General features: G+C 40.6%; 1 protein-coding gene across 6 annotated transcripts in view; it reads left to right on the forward strand.

The window, feature by feature from the left end:
* Window positions 1-14,881, forward strand: part of GK (glycerol kinase) — a 445,878-nt gene that overhangs the window by 292,421 nt on the left and 138,576 nt on the right. The window lies entirely within an intron of this gene.

A 14,881-nucleotide genomic window follows, 5' to 3' on the forward strand; every position in this document is an offset into this window, starting at 1 on the left:
CCCAGCCCTTCATCTGCAAACATGGAACAGAGATATTGGATTTTTTGACTAAAGTTTTAGTTTTCAACAATATTTTGCAATTTAAATAGTACAGTCAGTGGATGCATGTTTCTTCAATACACATACTCACTACTCATCCCCTAAACACAACTCTCTCCTCCTACCCCCCACCCTCCCCTTCCAATGGTATCTCTATCTTTTCCTCCCTCCCCTTATAGAAACCCCTTTAAACTCCCTCCCCCTGTAAAACCATAGACTCTTGCAGTCTTTAGCAATGGATATATTTTCTCCAGCTTTGAAATGTCATGGCTTCCTTTCCAACTTGTGGTGATGTACTGTAGGCAATTTGTACATAGCATACAGTCTTCCATTTTAACTACAGTTAGCCTCCAATTTGGTGGATCTATTTTCAGTGGACAGTTGCCAACAACTGTGCTGCCATCACCCCCAGCTGGAGCAAAACGTCCTCTCCATCAATAAACTCCATTACTAGCATGTTCAACAGCGCAACTTTAAAACATCTCTCAGGCTCTGGCGGCTACTTCATATTCTTCGTGCCTAATAAGCAAAGGCTCTGATGCTTGAGGGCCTCTCCTGGATCTCTAGCACGTAAATGCAGCTCTCGTGGTTCCATGCTTTTGCATGGAGACAGTACGATGTGTCATTGCAGCGGTGGCCCTGACAGAATTCCTCATCTCTCTGGATTTCACGGAAACTTATGTGCACATGCCAGTGTTTCTAGCCATACTACATATGCTTGCGGTTGCATGTAAAAAAAAAAAAAAGAGAACAAACAAAAAGAAACAATCATTGCCAGTTCTCAGTTCTCCATACCTTCTCCGAGGTGATGCTGGTAGTGGCAGCTTATTTCCGGAACATGGGTCTTCTAGTTCCCTTTACTTGGACGACTGCCTGATAAGTGCTCCCTCATTAGCCAAGGTTAGCCATACAGTGGATCAAGTAATCCCCATTCAGGAGGGCCTTGGCTGCATTGTGAACTTTGGACGGAGCAGTCTGAAACCCCTGCAGCTTCTGTAATATCTAGGTGTTCTGTTCAACACAGCAACGGACTGCGTCTATCTTACAGAGGCAAGCTGATGACAGCTGTGTTCTCACTGTTCCCTCCTTCTTGAGGGAACCTGCTGCATCGACATGGGGTTGTCTTCAGGTCCTAAGCTCCCTGGTAGCCACCTTGGATGTGGTTCCTTGGGCAAGAGCGCTAAGGTACCCTCTCCAGCATGGCTTACTTTCTCTTTGGGCTCCGCACAGGACTGCATTATAATCTAGTCTTCCCTGGATTCTTTTTTTTTTTTTACTTTATTTAGTTTTTAATGCCAACAAAAAGTGCAATACAATTTATATACAAATAATGATAATCAATCAAGCACTTACAATCAATCAGTATCTGTACAAAAGATAAAAATTCCCTCCCCCATCCATCATTACCATCAGGAATAATACCAAAACAAAAGATATACCTCCCTCTCTGGATGCGTGGACTCTTGAGACTCAGGCCAGCATGTCTTGGTGTTCTTCAGGGACGTACTGCTGCAGATTGAATCCTGGGTCATAGTGATGATAGATGCCAACTTTTGGGATTAGGGAGCCCACTATATCCAAGTTTATTCTATATTTGATATACCAACCATCAGCGAGTATCCAATCAATTTACAGAGTAAAATAATAATGTAAATTATAATATTAAAATTTAAATTTAGTTCTAAATTAAAGAAAAAAAGGTCATTAACTAAGTATTTACATAATTAACGGACAGGACTTAGACCAGTTTGATACATAAGGTAGTGGAATCTCTTCCACTGGACATTGTCAGTTGACAGGCTGGTGCTGGTGTGATTCCAAAAGTTTCTGGAGGGCCAAGTGGTTGGAGTTTTCTCCAACAGCGCTAAGTCCCTTGTCAGGGAGGCGCCAAGAGAATCTCTCTGGCTCAGGAGGCTCTCTCTCTCTTTTGTGGACGGTATGTCCTCTACAGGTGTTTTCTGCATCACATGTGGTGGGAGTTACTATACCAGTTGACTTCCTCATCAGACAGGCTTTAGGTCTGGGCAAGTGACAGCTTTCCTCAGCAGTATTCCAAGCCATTGTGCTGTGCTGAGATTGACCCCGCTTCATACTCATAGCCATGGCACAGGGCATAACAACGCTTCAATTCTTCAGTCAAAGATACCTGGCTTAGAATGCATTGGGAAGGAGGCCTAAGACTCCAGTTATCCCAGGTGCCTAAAGCCCTTCCTATGGGAGGGCCTTAGGCATCTGAGCCAATTTAAGCCTTAGGCCTCTCCCTGGTGCATCCCAGAAAGAGGAAGGCCCTAAGAGGTGATAGGCTCTGGAGTAATCTAAGGAAATACTTCTTTTTACAGAAAGGGTAGTAGATGCATAGAAAAGTCTCCCAGAAGAGGTGATGGAGACAGAGACTGTGTCTGAATTCAAAAGGGCCTGGGATAGGCACATGGAATCTCTCAGAGAGAGAAAGAGATAATGGGTACTGTGGAAAGACAGACTAGATGGGCCATTTGGCCTTTATCTTTCGTCATGTTTCTATGTAATTTACTTAGATTTCAGCAAAGCCTTTGACATAGTTCCTCATAGAAGACTCTTGAACAAACCTGATGGGCTGAAGTTAGGACCCAAAGTGGTGAATTGGATTAGAAACTGGTTGACAGATGCCAGAAGATAGTGGTTAATGGAATTCGCTTGGAGGAAGGAAAGGTGAGTAGCGGAGTCTCTCAAGGTTCGGTGCTGAGGCTGATCCTGTTCAATATGTTTGTGAATGACATTGCTGAAGGGTTAGAAGGAAAAGTTAGCCTTTTTTCGGATGATACCAAGATTTGTAACAGAGTAGATACCAAGAAGGGAGTGGAAAACATGAAAAAGGATCTGCAAAAGTTAGAGGAATGGTTTAATATCTGGCAACTAAAATTCAATGTAAAGAAATGCAGAGTAATGCATTTGGGGATTAGAAATAGGAAGAAGCCTTATGTGCTGAGAGGTGAGAGGCTGATATGCACGGATGGGGAGAAGGACCTTGGGGTGATGGTGCCTGAAGATCTAAAGGCAAAGAAACAGTGTGACAAGGCGGTGGCTGTTGCCAGAAGGATGCTAGGCTGTATAGAAAGAGGCAGGTGTTGCTACATCTGTACAGGTCATTGGTGAGACCCCACTTGGAGTATTATGTTCAGTTTTGGAGACCATATCTAGCAAAGGACATAAGAAGACTTGAAGCAGTCCAGAGGAAGGTGACAAAAATGGTAGGAGGTTTGCACCAAAAGATGAATGATGAGAGACTGGAAGCCCTGAATATGTATACCCTAGAGCAGGGATGTCAAAGTCCCTCCTCGAGGGCCGCAATCCAGTCAGTTTTCAGGATTTCCCCAATGAATATGCATGACATCTATTTGCATGCACTGCTTTCATGGTATGCTTAAATTCAAGGACACAAACTTCAAAGACATGGGGAACTTCGTTCACCAGGTGCTACAAAGCCAAGCAGAAACCGATAACGTGGAAGAAATGTGGTCAACTATGAAAGCCACCATACAGGAAGCAACAAACCGCTATGTTAAATTGGTAAGTAAACGGAGTAGGAACAATAAGCCACAGTGGTTCTCTGCGGAGATCTCGGACCTCATCAAGGAGAAGAAAAAAGCATTCATTTCTTACAAACAATCAGGGAAACAGGAATCCAGGGAAATCTATCTGGCCAAGTCAAAAGCCGTCAAAACAGCAGTTAGGGAGGCCAAATTCCGCATGGAGGAGTCTTTAGCAAGGAACATAAAGAAAGGAGATAAATCCTTTTTCAGGTATATCAGTGACAGGAACAAGAACTCAGGTGGGATAGTACGTCTCAGGAAACCAGAGGGAGACTATGCAGAAACGGACTCGGAAAAAGCCCAACTGTTAAATGAATACTTCTGCTCAGTCTTCACCCGCGAGGCGCCGGGACTTGGTCCTCAGCTGCAGACAAGGGTTGACTCAGCTGATCCGTTTAGTAATTTCGAGTTTACGCCCAGCAGTGTCTACTGCGAGCTGTCAAAGCTCAAGGTTAACAAGGCAATGGGGCCTGACAACCTACACCCCAGGGTGCTCAGGGAGTTGTGTGAGGTCTTGGCGGAACCGCTATCCGCGCTCTTCAATCTCTCCCTTAGTACAGGTAACGTCCCGTTGGGCTGGAAAATGGCTAACGTCATTCCACTTCATAAGAAAGGCTCCAGGATGGAGACGGCAAACTACAGACCGGTGAGACTCACATCAATAGTGAGCAAACTAATGGAAACTCTAATCAAACGCCAATTGGATACGATCATGAACGAGGAGAATCTACGGACATCGTATACCTGGACTTCAGCAAAGCATTCGATAGCGTACCACACCGCAGGTTGCTGAGCAAGATGAGTTCTATAGGATTGGGCGACACGTTGACGAAATGGATTGGGAACTGGCTTGAGGGTAGGCTTCAGAGGGTAGTGGTGAATGGCACCCCCTCCGAAACGACGGAGGTGATCAGTGGAGTGCCACAGGGCTCCGTCCTGGGCCCAATCCTGTTCAACATCTACATAAGAGACTTGGCAGAACGGCTCTGAGGTAAAATAACATTATTCGCCGATGACGCCAAACTAAGCAATGTAGTGGCCAAGAGTACAACAGACAAAAATTCAATGCCCGACAACATGATGCACGACCTACTACTACTGGAGCGCTGGTCTAGGTCCTGGCAACTCAGCTTCATTGCCAAAAAATGCAAAGTCATGCACCTGGGCAGCCAAAATCCATGCAAGACTTACACCCTAAATGGCGAGATCCTAACAAGAACTGAAGCAGAACGTGACCTAGGGGTGATCGTCAGTGAGGACATGAAGGCTGCCAATCAAGTGGAGCAAGCTTCCTCCAAAGCAAGGCAAATCATAGGTTGCATACGCAAGAGTTTCATCAGCCGTAAGCCTGAACTCATTATGCGATTGTATAGATCCATGGTGAGACCACACCTGGAGTACTGTGTGCAATTCTGGAGGCCGCATTACCGAAAGGATGTGCTGAGACTAGAGTCGGTCCAGAGAATGGCCACCCGGATGATCGCGGGTCTCAAGGATCTCCCGTATGAGGAAAGGCTGGATAAATTACAGCTCTACTCACTCGAGGAACGCAGAGAGAGGGGAGACATGATCGAGACGTTCAAGTATCTCACAGGCCGCATCGAAGTGGAAGAAGATATCTTCCTTCTCAAGGGTCCCACGGCAACCAGGGGGCACCCGTGGAAAATCAGGGGAGGGAAACTGCACAGTGACACCAGGAAATTCTTTTTCACTGAAAGAGTGGTTGACCGCTGGAATAGTGAGCATTGGTCATTGACGCCATTTATGAAAGCTTCAGGTTTGAAAATAATTATACATGCAAAATGACACCAGCGCAAGGTTTTAAAATTATAACCAAGATTTATTGAATTATTATTTCTATTTTTCCATTATTAGATCAAAAGAACAGCATAATTGCTTACGTTGCGCTCATGGGAGATCATCATCGTGGCCAAAGGCTGGCCTTCTCACAATGGTCTCGTTTTTCTATCTCATTACATTCTATTATATAACTTTTGGTTTAGTGACATCATCAAGTTTGACGACCAATAACATTTCTATGGGTGGTCTTAAAGTTTAGACAAAGAAACATTCCTCCATGTTTAAAAGTTATACAAAGTTTTCAGAAAATTACTTTTGATTTCTGAATTAACATTATAACATTCAAGAGAATCTATAATTATTAACATGGTGCTGAGAAATTCTCAGCCCTAAAGGAAAAAACTCTTCCTAAGCTGACAGGTTCAAATTGCACAGCCTTACACAGAAACCTTACTCTGGAAGAAGGGGGGGTAGATCCCCCTCCCCTCTGCTGGAGACTGATACAGCATCTCAGATTCTAACTTAACTACTTCCAGATGTTACTTTAGGATTTTCCTTAGTGTTTCTTCTTATAAACCATTTATATCACCACATATCACATTCAGGGGCCCCAAACATTCATAATTTCATTCATATCTTGGCCATTCATACTTCATACATTTTATATATCAGTTTAGAACACGTTATTTTCCTAGCCAGTCTAAAGCAAGCCCAGCTGGTGTTAATTAACACCACGAGGCTGGGAGCGGGAAAACTCAGAGAGGACAAAGACAGAATACTATTCACTGGTACAAGATGGTAGCCGAATATAATCATGTAATCATGATTTCCACCATGATTTGGCTCAACAGCAAAGTGCATACACAGATATTATTATGCTTTCCCTTATATTAATCCTTAGTGTGTTTTTCTCTGGCCTTAGCTACATTATATTCAAATTTTTATTCACCTGTTTTTCCGTACGCTTCTATTTGGGCGTGGTCCTTAACTAACACAGATGTTTGTCTAACTAGAATTACCCAGAATCATACGAAAAACTGGCGCTTTTTTCTGCACTATCATGCTCCTGACATCCATTCCAATATCGTCCCATAAACAGCACGCTGGCCACGAGCCACGACTCAATCCCCTCTTGAATATTTCTGAATTTATGAAGTAATATTCAGAATTGAGCTCGTGGTCTTATCTGTGGCGCTGGGGTTTACTCAGGGTACGATTCTGCTTATGGATCAGTGTGTGTCTGTGCAAGTATATTCTTTTAATGCCAATTAATTAGATAGCAAAAGCCAGAAAAATGTACTACCTAGGCCTGCAACGGCAGGTGCCTAGAAGATCTTACCCAAAGTGTATTTGAATTCTCTAGTGAGAATGCAAGCAAATCCCATCCACTATTCTAGATAAAACCCATTCAAGTGTACATTTATGTAAGTTGCTGCCTAAGCCATATCATACAGGAAACTTACCATTCCAGTGGCAGTTAGACAATGTCTGTTCTAGGTGCAAGTACAGTCCTAGAGCAGAAACTTTTGTTTTATTCATAGAGGTATTCATGAAACTGCAGTACTTTTGAAGTTAAAAAAGGTCAGAAATTTAGAGAAAGTATAGCTAAAGAAAAATAGAACCCTAGATTTCCCTAAGATAAAAAGAAACCTCAGTATTACCTAATGTAATTGGTCCCTATGCTCAAAAGTGTTATGTTATAGAAATCTGGAATTAAATCAATAAAGTGTAAAATAATGCACAGTGTTAAGAAAACCAAATATATGCTTAATATGGAAATGTAACTCATGTGCAGATAATACACTCAGTGAATGCATATCAGAATTAAGATTTCTTTTTCTGTGTGTGTTGCAGGAACTCATTTTTCAAATTTAAATTAAAATCATTAAAAGGACTGATGATATCAGCTGTTAAACCCAATTAAACAATATTGTGGCACTGTGTAACAGCTTAGAAGCTGCCACTGTATATGGAAATACATTAATATGACATAAAATTTAAAATACAGAATAAACAAAATATTTTCTGAGAACAATGCATGAAGACAATGATAAAGAAAATACAGTTATTAACACAATATCATAATAAGTCTATTGAATTATGCAAAAGCATAATTAAAGTTCAGAAGTCTAATTCAAATGGAGTGATTTAAAGTAACGTGGTTTAAGATAAAGTCTGTTTTTTCTTTCAAAATTTTTTTATGAGTCCAGAAATGTCTTTTGCAAATACTTTTAGCAACTTGTAAGGTCGGAGTCTCTAAATTAATTTCAGTGAAATTTAAATCATGGCTTTAAAAAGTTCATGCTGCAACGTTTTCAGAATTCAAGCTCATCTGTTCTGTCACTACGGAATTGTTTGTGTTCTGTCTTTCTTTCTTTTGTCTGAAAAAAGCACATCTAATTAGTTGAACACAGACAAAGGAACACTGAAATTCCCGCCGAAAATTCAGCTTCGGAATTTTTCTCTGTGTTCTCCACAGCTCTAGTGGTGGAATGTGGTACTGCTGATCAGTGTAAATCCTGGAAGGAAAGCACATGGTCATTAACAAAAGAACAAAGAAAAGAAACACATGGCACGTTTTCCCCTCTGCAAACATGACTAGTTCTTGCATCGTAGAGTCCTCATCTCTGTGTTGACTTGTGAAAAAGATTCAAAAAAGGTTCTTAACTGAAACACAAAACATACAGATTAAATAGACTTTTTCAGGGTCCTGTGGTACCAAATATGGCCACGGGAAAATTTAAACATGCAGATCCATTCTCTACATGGTAAAATTAGACTTTCTGTTTTCTCTAACATCAGGGAATTATTCTCAATCCATATTCTTTATTAGGTTCCTATCCTGAAGAGCTTACTAGTAAAAATTAAGCAAAATTCCAATTCCGAATTCATCCACTTACATAAAAGTTTATTATAATTATTCTTTTCCGGTAACAAGGTTAACAAGCCCTTTGATTCATATTTATTTAAATTTTTTAAAAAATATAGGTACTTAACCTCTATTTTTGTTAATCTTTTTATTTTAAACTTCCCAAGTTAATGTTAAAATGCATTTAAATTTAATTACTCCCTAATCATACATTCCGGGCAATGCACAAGTTTAAAAATACTTTATAAACCATGCAGGGGCACAAAAATTCATATTCAAAACTAATTTGAAACACTGAGATAAAATTCAAAGGCAAGGAAACTTTTTCCTTATGCACACTTCGCCTGCTTACAAAGACAATATTTCTTTTAAGCATGGTATCTACCCTTTAAAATCAATCTTTTTCTTTTTCACAACATATTCTTTCACTGTTAAGTACCTTCCCAAATCCAACAGATTTTTACACTTCCATCTTCCCTATGAACCTTCTCCTCATCTGCTTCCCGATTCCCACTTAAAATATCCCTTATAATCAGGTCATAATTCATAGCACATCCTTCCTTAACACGTCTCACAAAACTTTCTTCCACATTCTTGTACGTTCTACTTCCTGCTTTAAACAGCCAGATATTAAAACTTTCTTTTTCTTTTCACTTAACCATCTTGTTTAAATATCACTTTCTGATCCCTTCTGATCCTACATTTCTTTTCTTTCAACACTCTTACAACTTTTAAAAATACGTGAAATTCACTCTTTATTCTTACTAGGATGCAAACCCACATGGTCTTCTAAACACCTTGTCTTGGTCTTCTAAACACATGGTCTTCTAAACACTTGGTCTTCTAAACACATGGTCTTCTAAACACATGGTCTTTTCACCTTCCCACCTCATAATGGTACCCGACGTAAGAAACTTTACGACAGCCTTCTAGCAACTCAGACAGCGAAAATTGACCCCACCATCACCAAACTGATGATCAAAACAACAGACATCAAAGTGTTTCGGAAAGAAATCAAAACATTTCTTTTCAAAAAACACGTCCTTACTTAATATTCCCCTCCTCAATCACACATGCACTCTCCCCAGCAAATAACACACTAGTCATCCCCTTGAACCTCATTTACCAAAAATATCCAAACTCCTAAATAAGCATCTCCCTTAGGTATCCATTTAACCTTCTCCTAAATAAGCATCTCCCTTAGGTATCCACTCAACTGATTCCTTCAAAGTTAGGTATCTTTCTTCAGTTGCCTATATTGTTTTCCCCACTGAACCTTGTAACTACTTGAACCCTGTCAAGCTATTCTATCGATAAATCCAGATATCTTATACTTGTATTTCTATACCACAACATGTAATTTACTTAAATCGTTGTAATGTAATTCTCTCGGTAATGTCCTGATCTCTTTTAACTGTAATCCGCTTAGAACCGCAAGGCACAGGCGGAATAGAAATCACAAATGTAATGTAATGTAATGTAAACACTAAAAAAGTTCAGCAAAGATATCTCTATTGTTCTCAACACAGCAAGAATCACTTAGCTATGCAAACTCTAATCTTCCACTACACTGATCTCAGCGTACAGAAGCCCTTTTTTTCTTAAATTAGATCAAAACTTTTTATCAACATACCGGCTGATCGGAACTCCAAACAGCATGCATTTCCCTATTATAAGGCTGGTAAAGTTTTATCAATAAACCCTTTGGTTCCTTGCTTACATTATTAATTTCATTGCAAGTTCCTACATTTTAAATCCACAATTTGTTAATATTTAAGTATATTTTAAAGATCGATACCTGTTTTTGAAAAATCCCAAACTTTCAAACAAAGAGAAATCTCTATGCTGTCTCTTTCCTCTTTCCTCCCCCTTCCCCCTCCCCTCTGCCTGGTAGTGAACAAAGGAGAAACTCAAAAAGCCCGCCTTCCAGCTCACGTGATAGCTCTGTGGAAGGCATCGAGGGAGGAAAAAGGTGAGAGTGAAAATCCCCCATTTGCAGCTCGCTCTTTCTTTCACACAAAGAAGACTGACCAGCAAGGGAACGGGAAGCCATTAACTTTATTTTTCTTTTTCCAGAGACAAGAGAAAAAGTTAGGGCAGAGCAAAGAGACAGAAACTGGAGTTTAGAAAGACAAAGCTGAGAAACACAATTTCTTTTCTTTTCAAATTAGCAATACAACAGCCAGTTTGCTTTACTTCAGATAGGCACTGGGAGAAGACGGAGGAGGGGGTGAATTCCCTCAGCCCGTGTTTTCAAACAAAGAGACGGAACAGCGAGGGAAACTTTTCAAAGTCAGATTAAAACGGACAGTTTTCTTTTTCACATAGAGAAAAAAGTTAGTTCAGAGACAAAGCTTAGACACACAGCAGGGAAATATATATTTTTTTTCTTCAAACTCAGTAACTTCTGTTATCAGGCAAGCAAAAACTTGCCGGCTAGGAGACCTGCTCTCTACTGGGCACTTTTACCTTAAATTTTTTCCTTTCACATAACTTACTTTACACTAACGTCACTACACACATATCATACATTAATTTACATATGTACAAGCATGCTCTTATTGTTCAAAATTAATTAATAATTTTTTTTTTATAATTTTTTTTTTTATAATTTTTTATTTATTTATTTATTTTTTTTAAACAGGCGAATACTCACAATTTCTCCATTTGTCCGGTCCCGTTTTATCTCTAATTGTTGCCATATTTCCTGCGCAGCCAGTCCTCTGTCATCGATTGATAACGGACTACCTTTTGTTGCATAACCATGCGAAATCTCTAGAGTTCCTAGAGTTTCTATTAATAACCTATAAGCTTTTTCAAGGCGTCAAATTAGTTCCCGGGTTTCGGCACCAATTGAGCATGGGTCATTGACGCCATTTGTGAAAGCTTCAGGTTTGAAAATAATTATACATGCAAAATGACACCAGCGCAAGGTTTTAAAATTATAACCAAGATTTATTGAATTATTATTTCTATTTTTCCATTATTAGATCAAAAGAACAGCATAATTGCTTACGTTGCGCTCATGGGAGATCATCATCGTGGCCAAAGGCTGGCCTTCTCACAATGGTCTCATTTTTCTATCTCATTACATTCTATTATATAACTTTTGGTTTAGTGACATCATCAAGTTTCACGACCAATAACATTTCTATGGGTGGTTTTAAAGTTTAGACAAAGAAACATTCCTCCATGTTTAAAAGTTATACAAAGTTTTCAGAAAATTACTTTTGATTTCTGAATTAACATTATAACATTCAAGAGAATCTATAATTATTAACATGGTGCTGAGAAATTCTCAGCCCTAAAGGAAAAAACTCTTCCTAAGCTGACAGGTTCAAATTGCACAGCCTTACACAGAAACCTTACTCTGGAGGAAGGGGGGGGTAGATCCCCCTCCCCTCTGCTGGAGACTGATACAGCATCTCAGATTCTAACTTAACTACTTCCAGATGTTACTTTAGGATTTTCCTTAGTGTTTCTTCTTATAAACCATTTATATCACCACATATCACATTCAGGGGCCCCAAACATTCATAATTTCATTCATATCTTGGCCATTCATACTTCATACATTTTATATATCAGTTTAGAACACGTTATTTTCCTAGCCAGTCTAAAGCAAGCCCAGCTGGTGTTAATTAACGGGAAAACTCAGAGAGGACAAAGACAGAATACTATTCACTGGCACAAGATAGTGGCCGAAGATAGGACAGATATAGTACACACAAAGAACCTAAACTGGATTCCATGTAATCATGTAATCATGATTTCCACCATGATTTGGCTCAACAGCAAAGTACATACACAGATATTATTATGCTTTCCCTTATATTAATCCTTAGTGTGTTTTTCTCTGGCCTTAGCTACATTATATTCAAATTTTTATTCACCTGTTTTTCCGTACGCTTCTATTTGGGCGTGGTCCTTAACTAACACAGATGTTTGTCTAACTAAAATTACCCAGAATCATACGAAAAACTGGCGCTTTTTTCTGCACTATCATGCTCCTGACATCCATTCCAATATCGTCCCATAAACAGCACGCTGGCCATGAGCCACGACTCAAATAGTCTTCCACTTCAGGTCACTGAGGCCAGCAGCGTGCCTGATTTTAAGGCCAAATGGGATAGACATGTGGGATCTATTCACTGAGTTAGGTGGGGGAGGGTCATTGCGGTGGGCAGACTAGATGGGCCGTGGCCCTTATCTGCCGTCTATTTCTATGTTTCTATCTCACGCATATGCATTGGGGAAATCCTGAAAACCCGACTGGATTGCGGCCTTCGAGAAGGGACTTTGACACCCCTGCCCTAGAGGAAAGGAGGGACAGGAGAGATATGATTCAGACATTCAAATACTTGAAAGGTATTAACGTAGAACAAAATCTTTCCCAGAGAAAGGAAAATGGTAAAACCAGAAGGCATAATTTGGAGGTTGAGAGTGTTTGCTCTAAATAACTCGTATTCTATCTCTGAAGGAGGTCAAGGAATTACCAGACACAAAAGTGTAGTTTAAATATTCAAGACCTTGAGAGTTCTTAGTAGGAAACCAGCCAAGAATCTCACCGAATTGCAAGTGACTAGCCTTTTTATTGGAATTATGACATCATCAGTTAATTCCTTAATAAACATATGTAGTTGGTAATCTGCCAATTAGATTATAATTGCTTCATTAAGATCCAATGATAACTTGCATACGCCAGCAATGTTCTATTGGTTCTATTCAAGTCACATGGTTTCTGGTTAACCATACTTCATTAGTAATTTTTCCTAGCAACAACAACTGGCTCAGGTATTACATGCTATTGGTTTCACCTCTGTCAGCAAAAGAGGGGGTAACGATATGTTCATAATGACCTAGGACTCATCCATTTCCCTATCTTATGGGAAATAGCAGCTGTGACATACATCAATTTTAAAACTTTAACATTTGCTAACCAAGCAATATTATTTCACTGTAACTCTGAAGCATTTTTATCCTTTAGCTTCATCTTTTTATTTATATATTAGTGTATTTTCTGGTTCCCAAGCAAGGGGTTTCTAATACATATTATGGCCCTCCCCCGTTTCTTATTTCCTGCTTAATAATACATCCCCCATCAACTTAGATAATCCATCAACAAAAAGCTCGACAAGATTCATGACTGGTTAAACTCAAACAAATTATCACTGAATGTCACTAAAACCAAAACAATGGTTTTTCTTTTAAGAAAGATAGTTTTCCTCTCTCTCCTATTAAAATCAAATCTATTCCAATACAGACAGTACATAGTATCAAGCTTCTAGGTATCACTTTGGATGAATCTCTCACTTTCCATCAATAATAATAAAATGCTAGAGGCGCATGCGCTCTTGAAAATTCGTGAGCGCTGGTGCCCTAAGGTGTGCTTCTGTGGCAACATTCTAAACCTCAGGGCGCATGCGGTGGCTGAAGGTGCGCAACTGTGGAGCTTTCTCAGCGGTCGTCTTCGGCGCATTTGGCGGTTTGCAGTCTGCCGCTGATTCAGAGGGGGAGGGGGGGCACAGGCGCACCTGCCAGGATCTTCTCACCCTCCTCACCCACCCGCCGCGGTTCCTCTCTCAAACCGCGCCAGGCAGGGATCGAGACAGGAAGCTGCCGAAGCCGGAAACAAAGCTTCCCGGGGGGGGGGGGGGGACGGATGGACGGCGAGGAAGGAGTGGGAGCAGGCTGCAGAGGCTGTCAGTGCCTGCAGGCCGCGGCAGCTTTAGGCAGATGTCGGTGGAGGTAAGGGTTGCTGCTGGACATGGGAAGAGGTGCTGATGGACGGGGGGGGGAAAGGAAGGGAGATCTACTGCTGGACAGGGGGAACAGAAAAGAGGTACTGCTGGACAGGAGAAGAGGTGCTGATGGACGGGGGGAAAGGAAGGGAGGCCTACTGCTGGACAGGGGGAACAGAAAAGAGATACTGCTGGACAGGGGGGAACAGAAAAGAGGTACTGCTGGACACGGGAAGAGGTGCTGATGGACGGGGGGGAGGGCAAAAAAAGGAAGGGAGGCCTACTGCTGGACAGGGAGCAAGAAAGAGGTGCTGCTGGACAGGGGGGGAGTTAAAACAAAGGGAGAAGGGCTGCTGCTGGATAAGGGGACCAGTGAAGGGGTGGTGGACACAGGGGAAGAAAAAGGAAGGGAGAATGGACAGAGGGAGTAGGCAAGGGGTGGTGGTGGAGCGCCGAGGAAAAAGAAAGACAGAAAGAAAGAAATACAGAAACAGGCTAAGGAGAGAGAGAGAAAGAAAGAAATGCACACACACATACATATTCTAGCACCCGTTAATGTAACGGGCTTAAAGACTAGTGATCATATAAATACAGTTATAAGAAAATGTTTTTATCGTTTATGAATGATACGCTCTCTAGCTAAATTTCTTGACATATCGGCTTTAAATACTTTAATCCATTCATTAGTCATTTCTTGTCTGGATTATGGCAATGCCTTTACACCATGGTATTACCCAAAAAGAGTTAACACGTCTACAAATAATCCAGAACACAGCAGTAAAAGTCATCTATAAGGCCAAAAAATTAGACGACATAACTCCTCTATCTAATCTAATCTTTTTTTTCCTTATTATTTTTTATTT

This window comes from Geotrypetes seraphini, chromosome 6 (genome assembly GCF_902459505.1).
Source record: "Geotrypetes seraphini chromosome 6, aGeoSer1.1, whole genome shotgun sequence".
Lineage (NCBI taxonomy): Eukaryota > Metazoa > Chordata > Amphibia > Gymnophiona > Dermophiidae > Geotrypetes > Geotrypetes seraphini.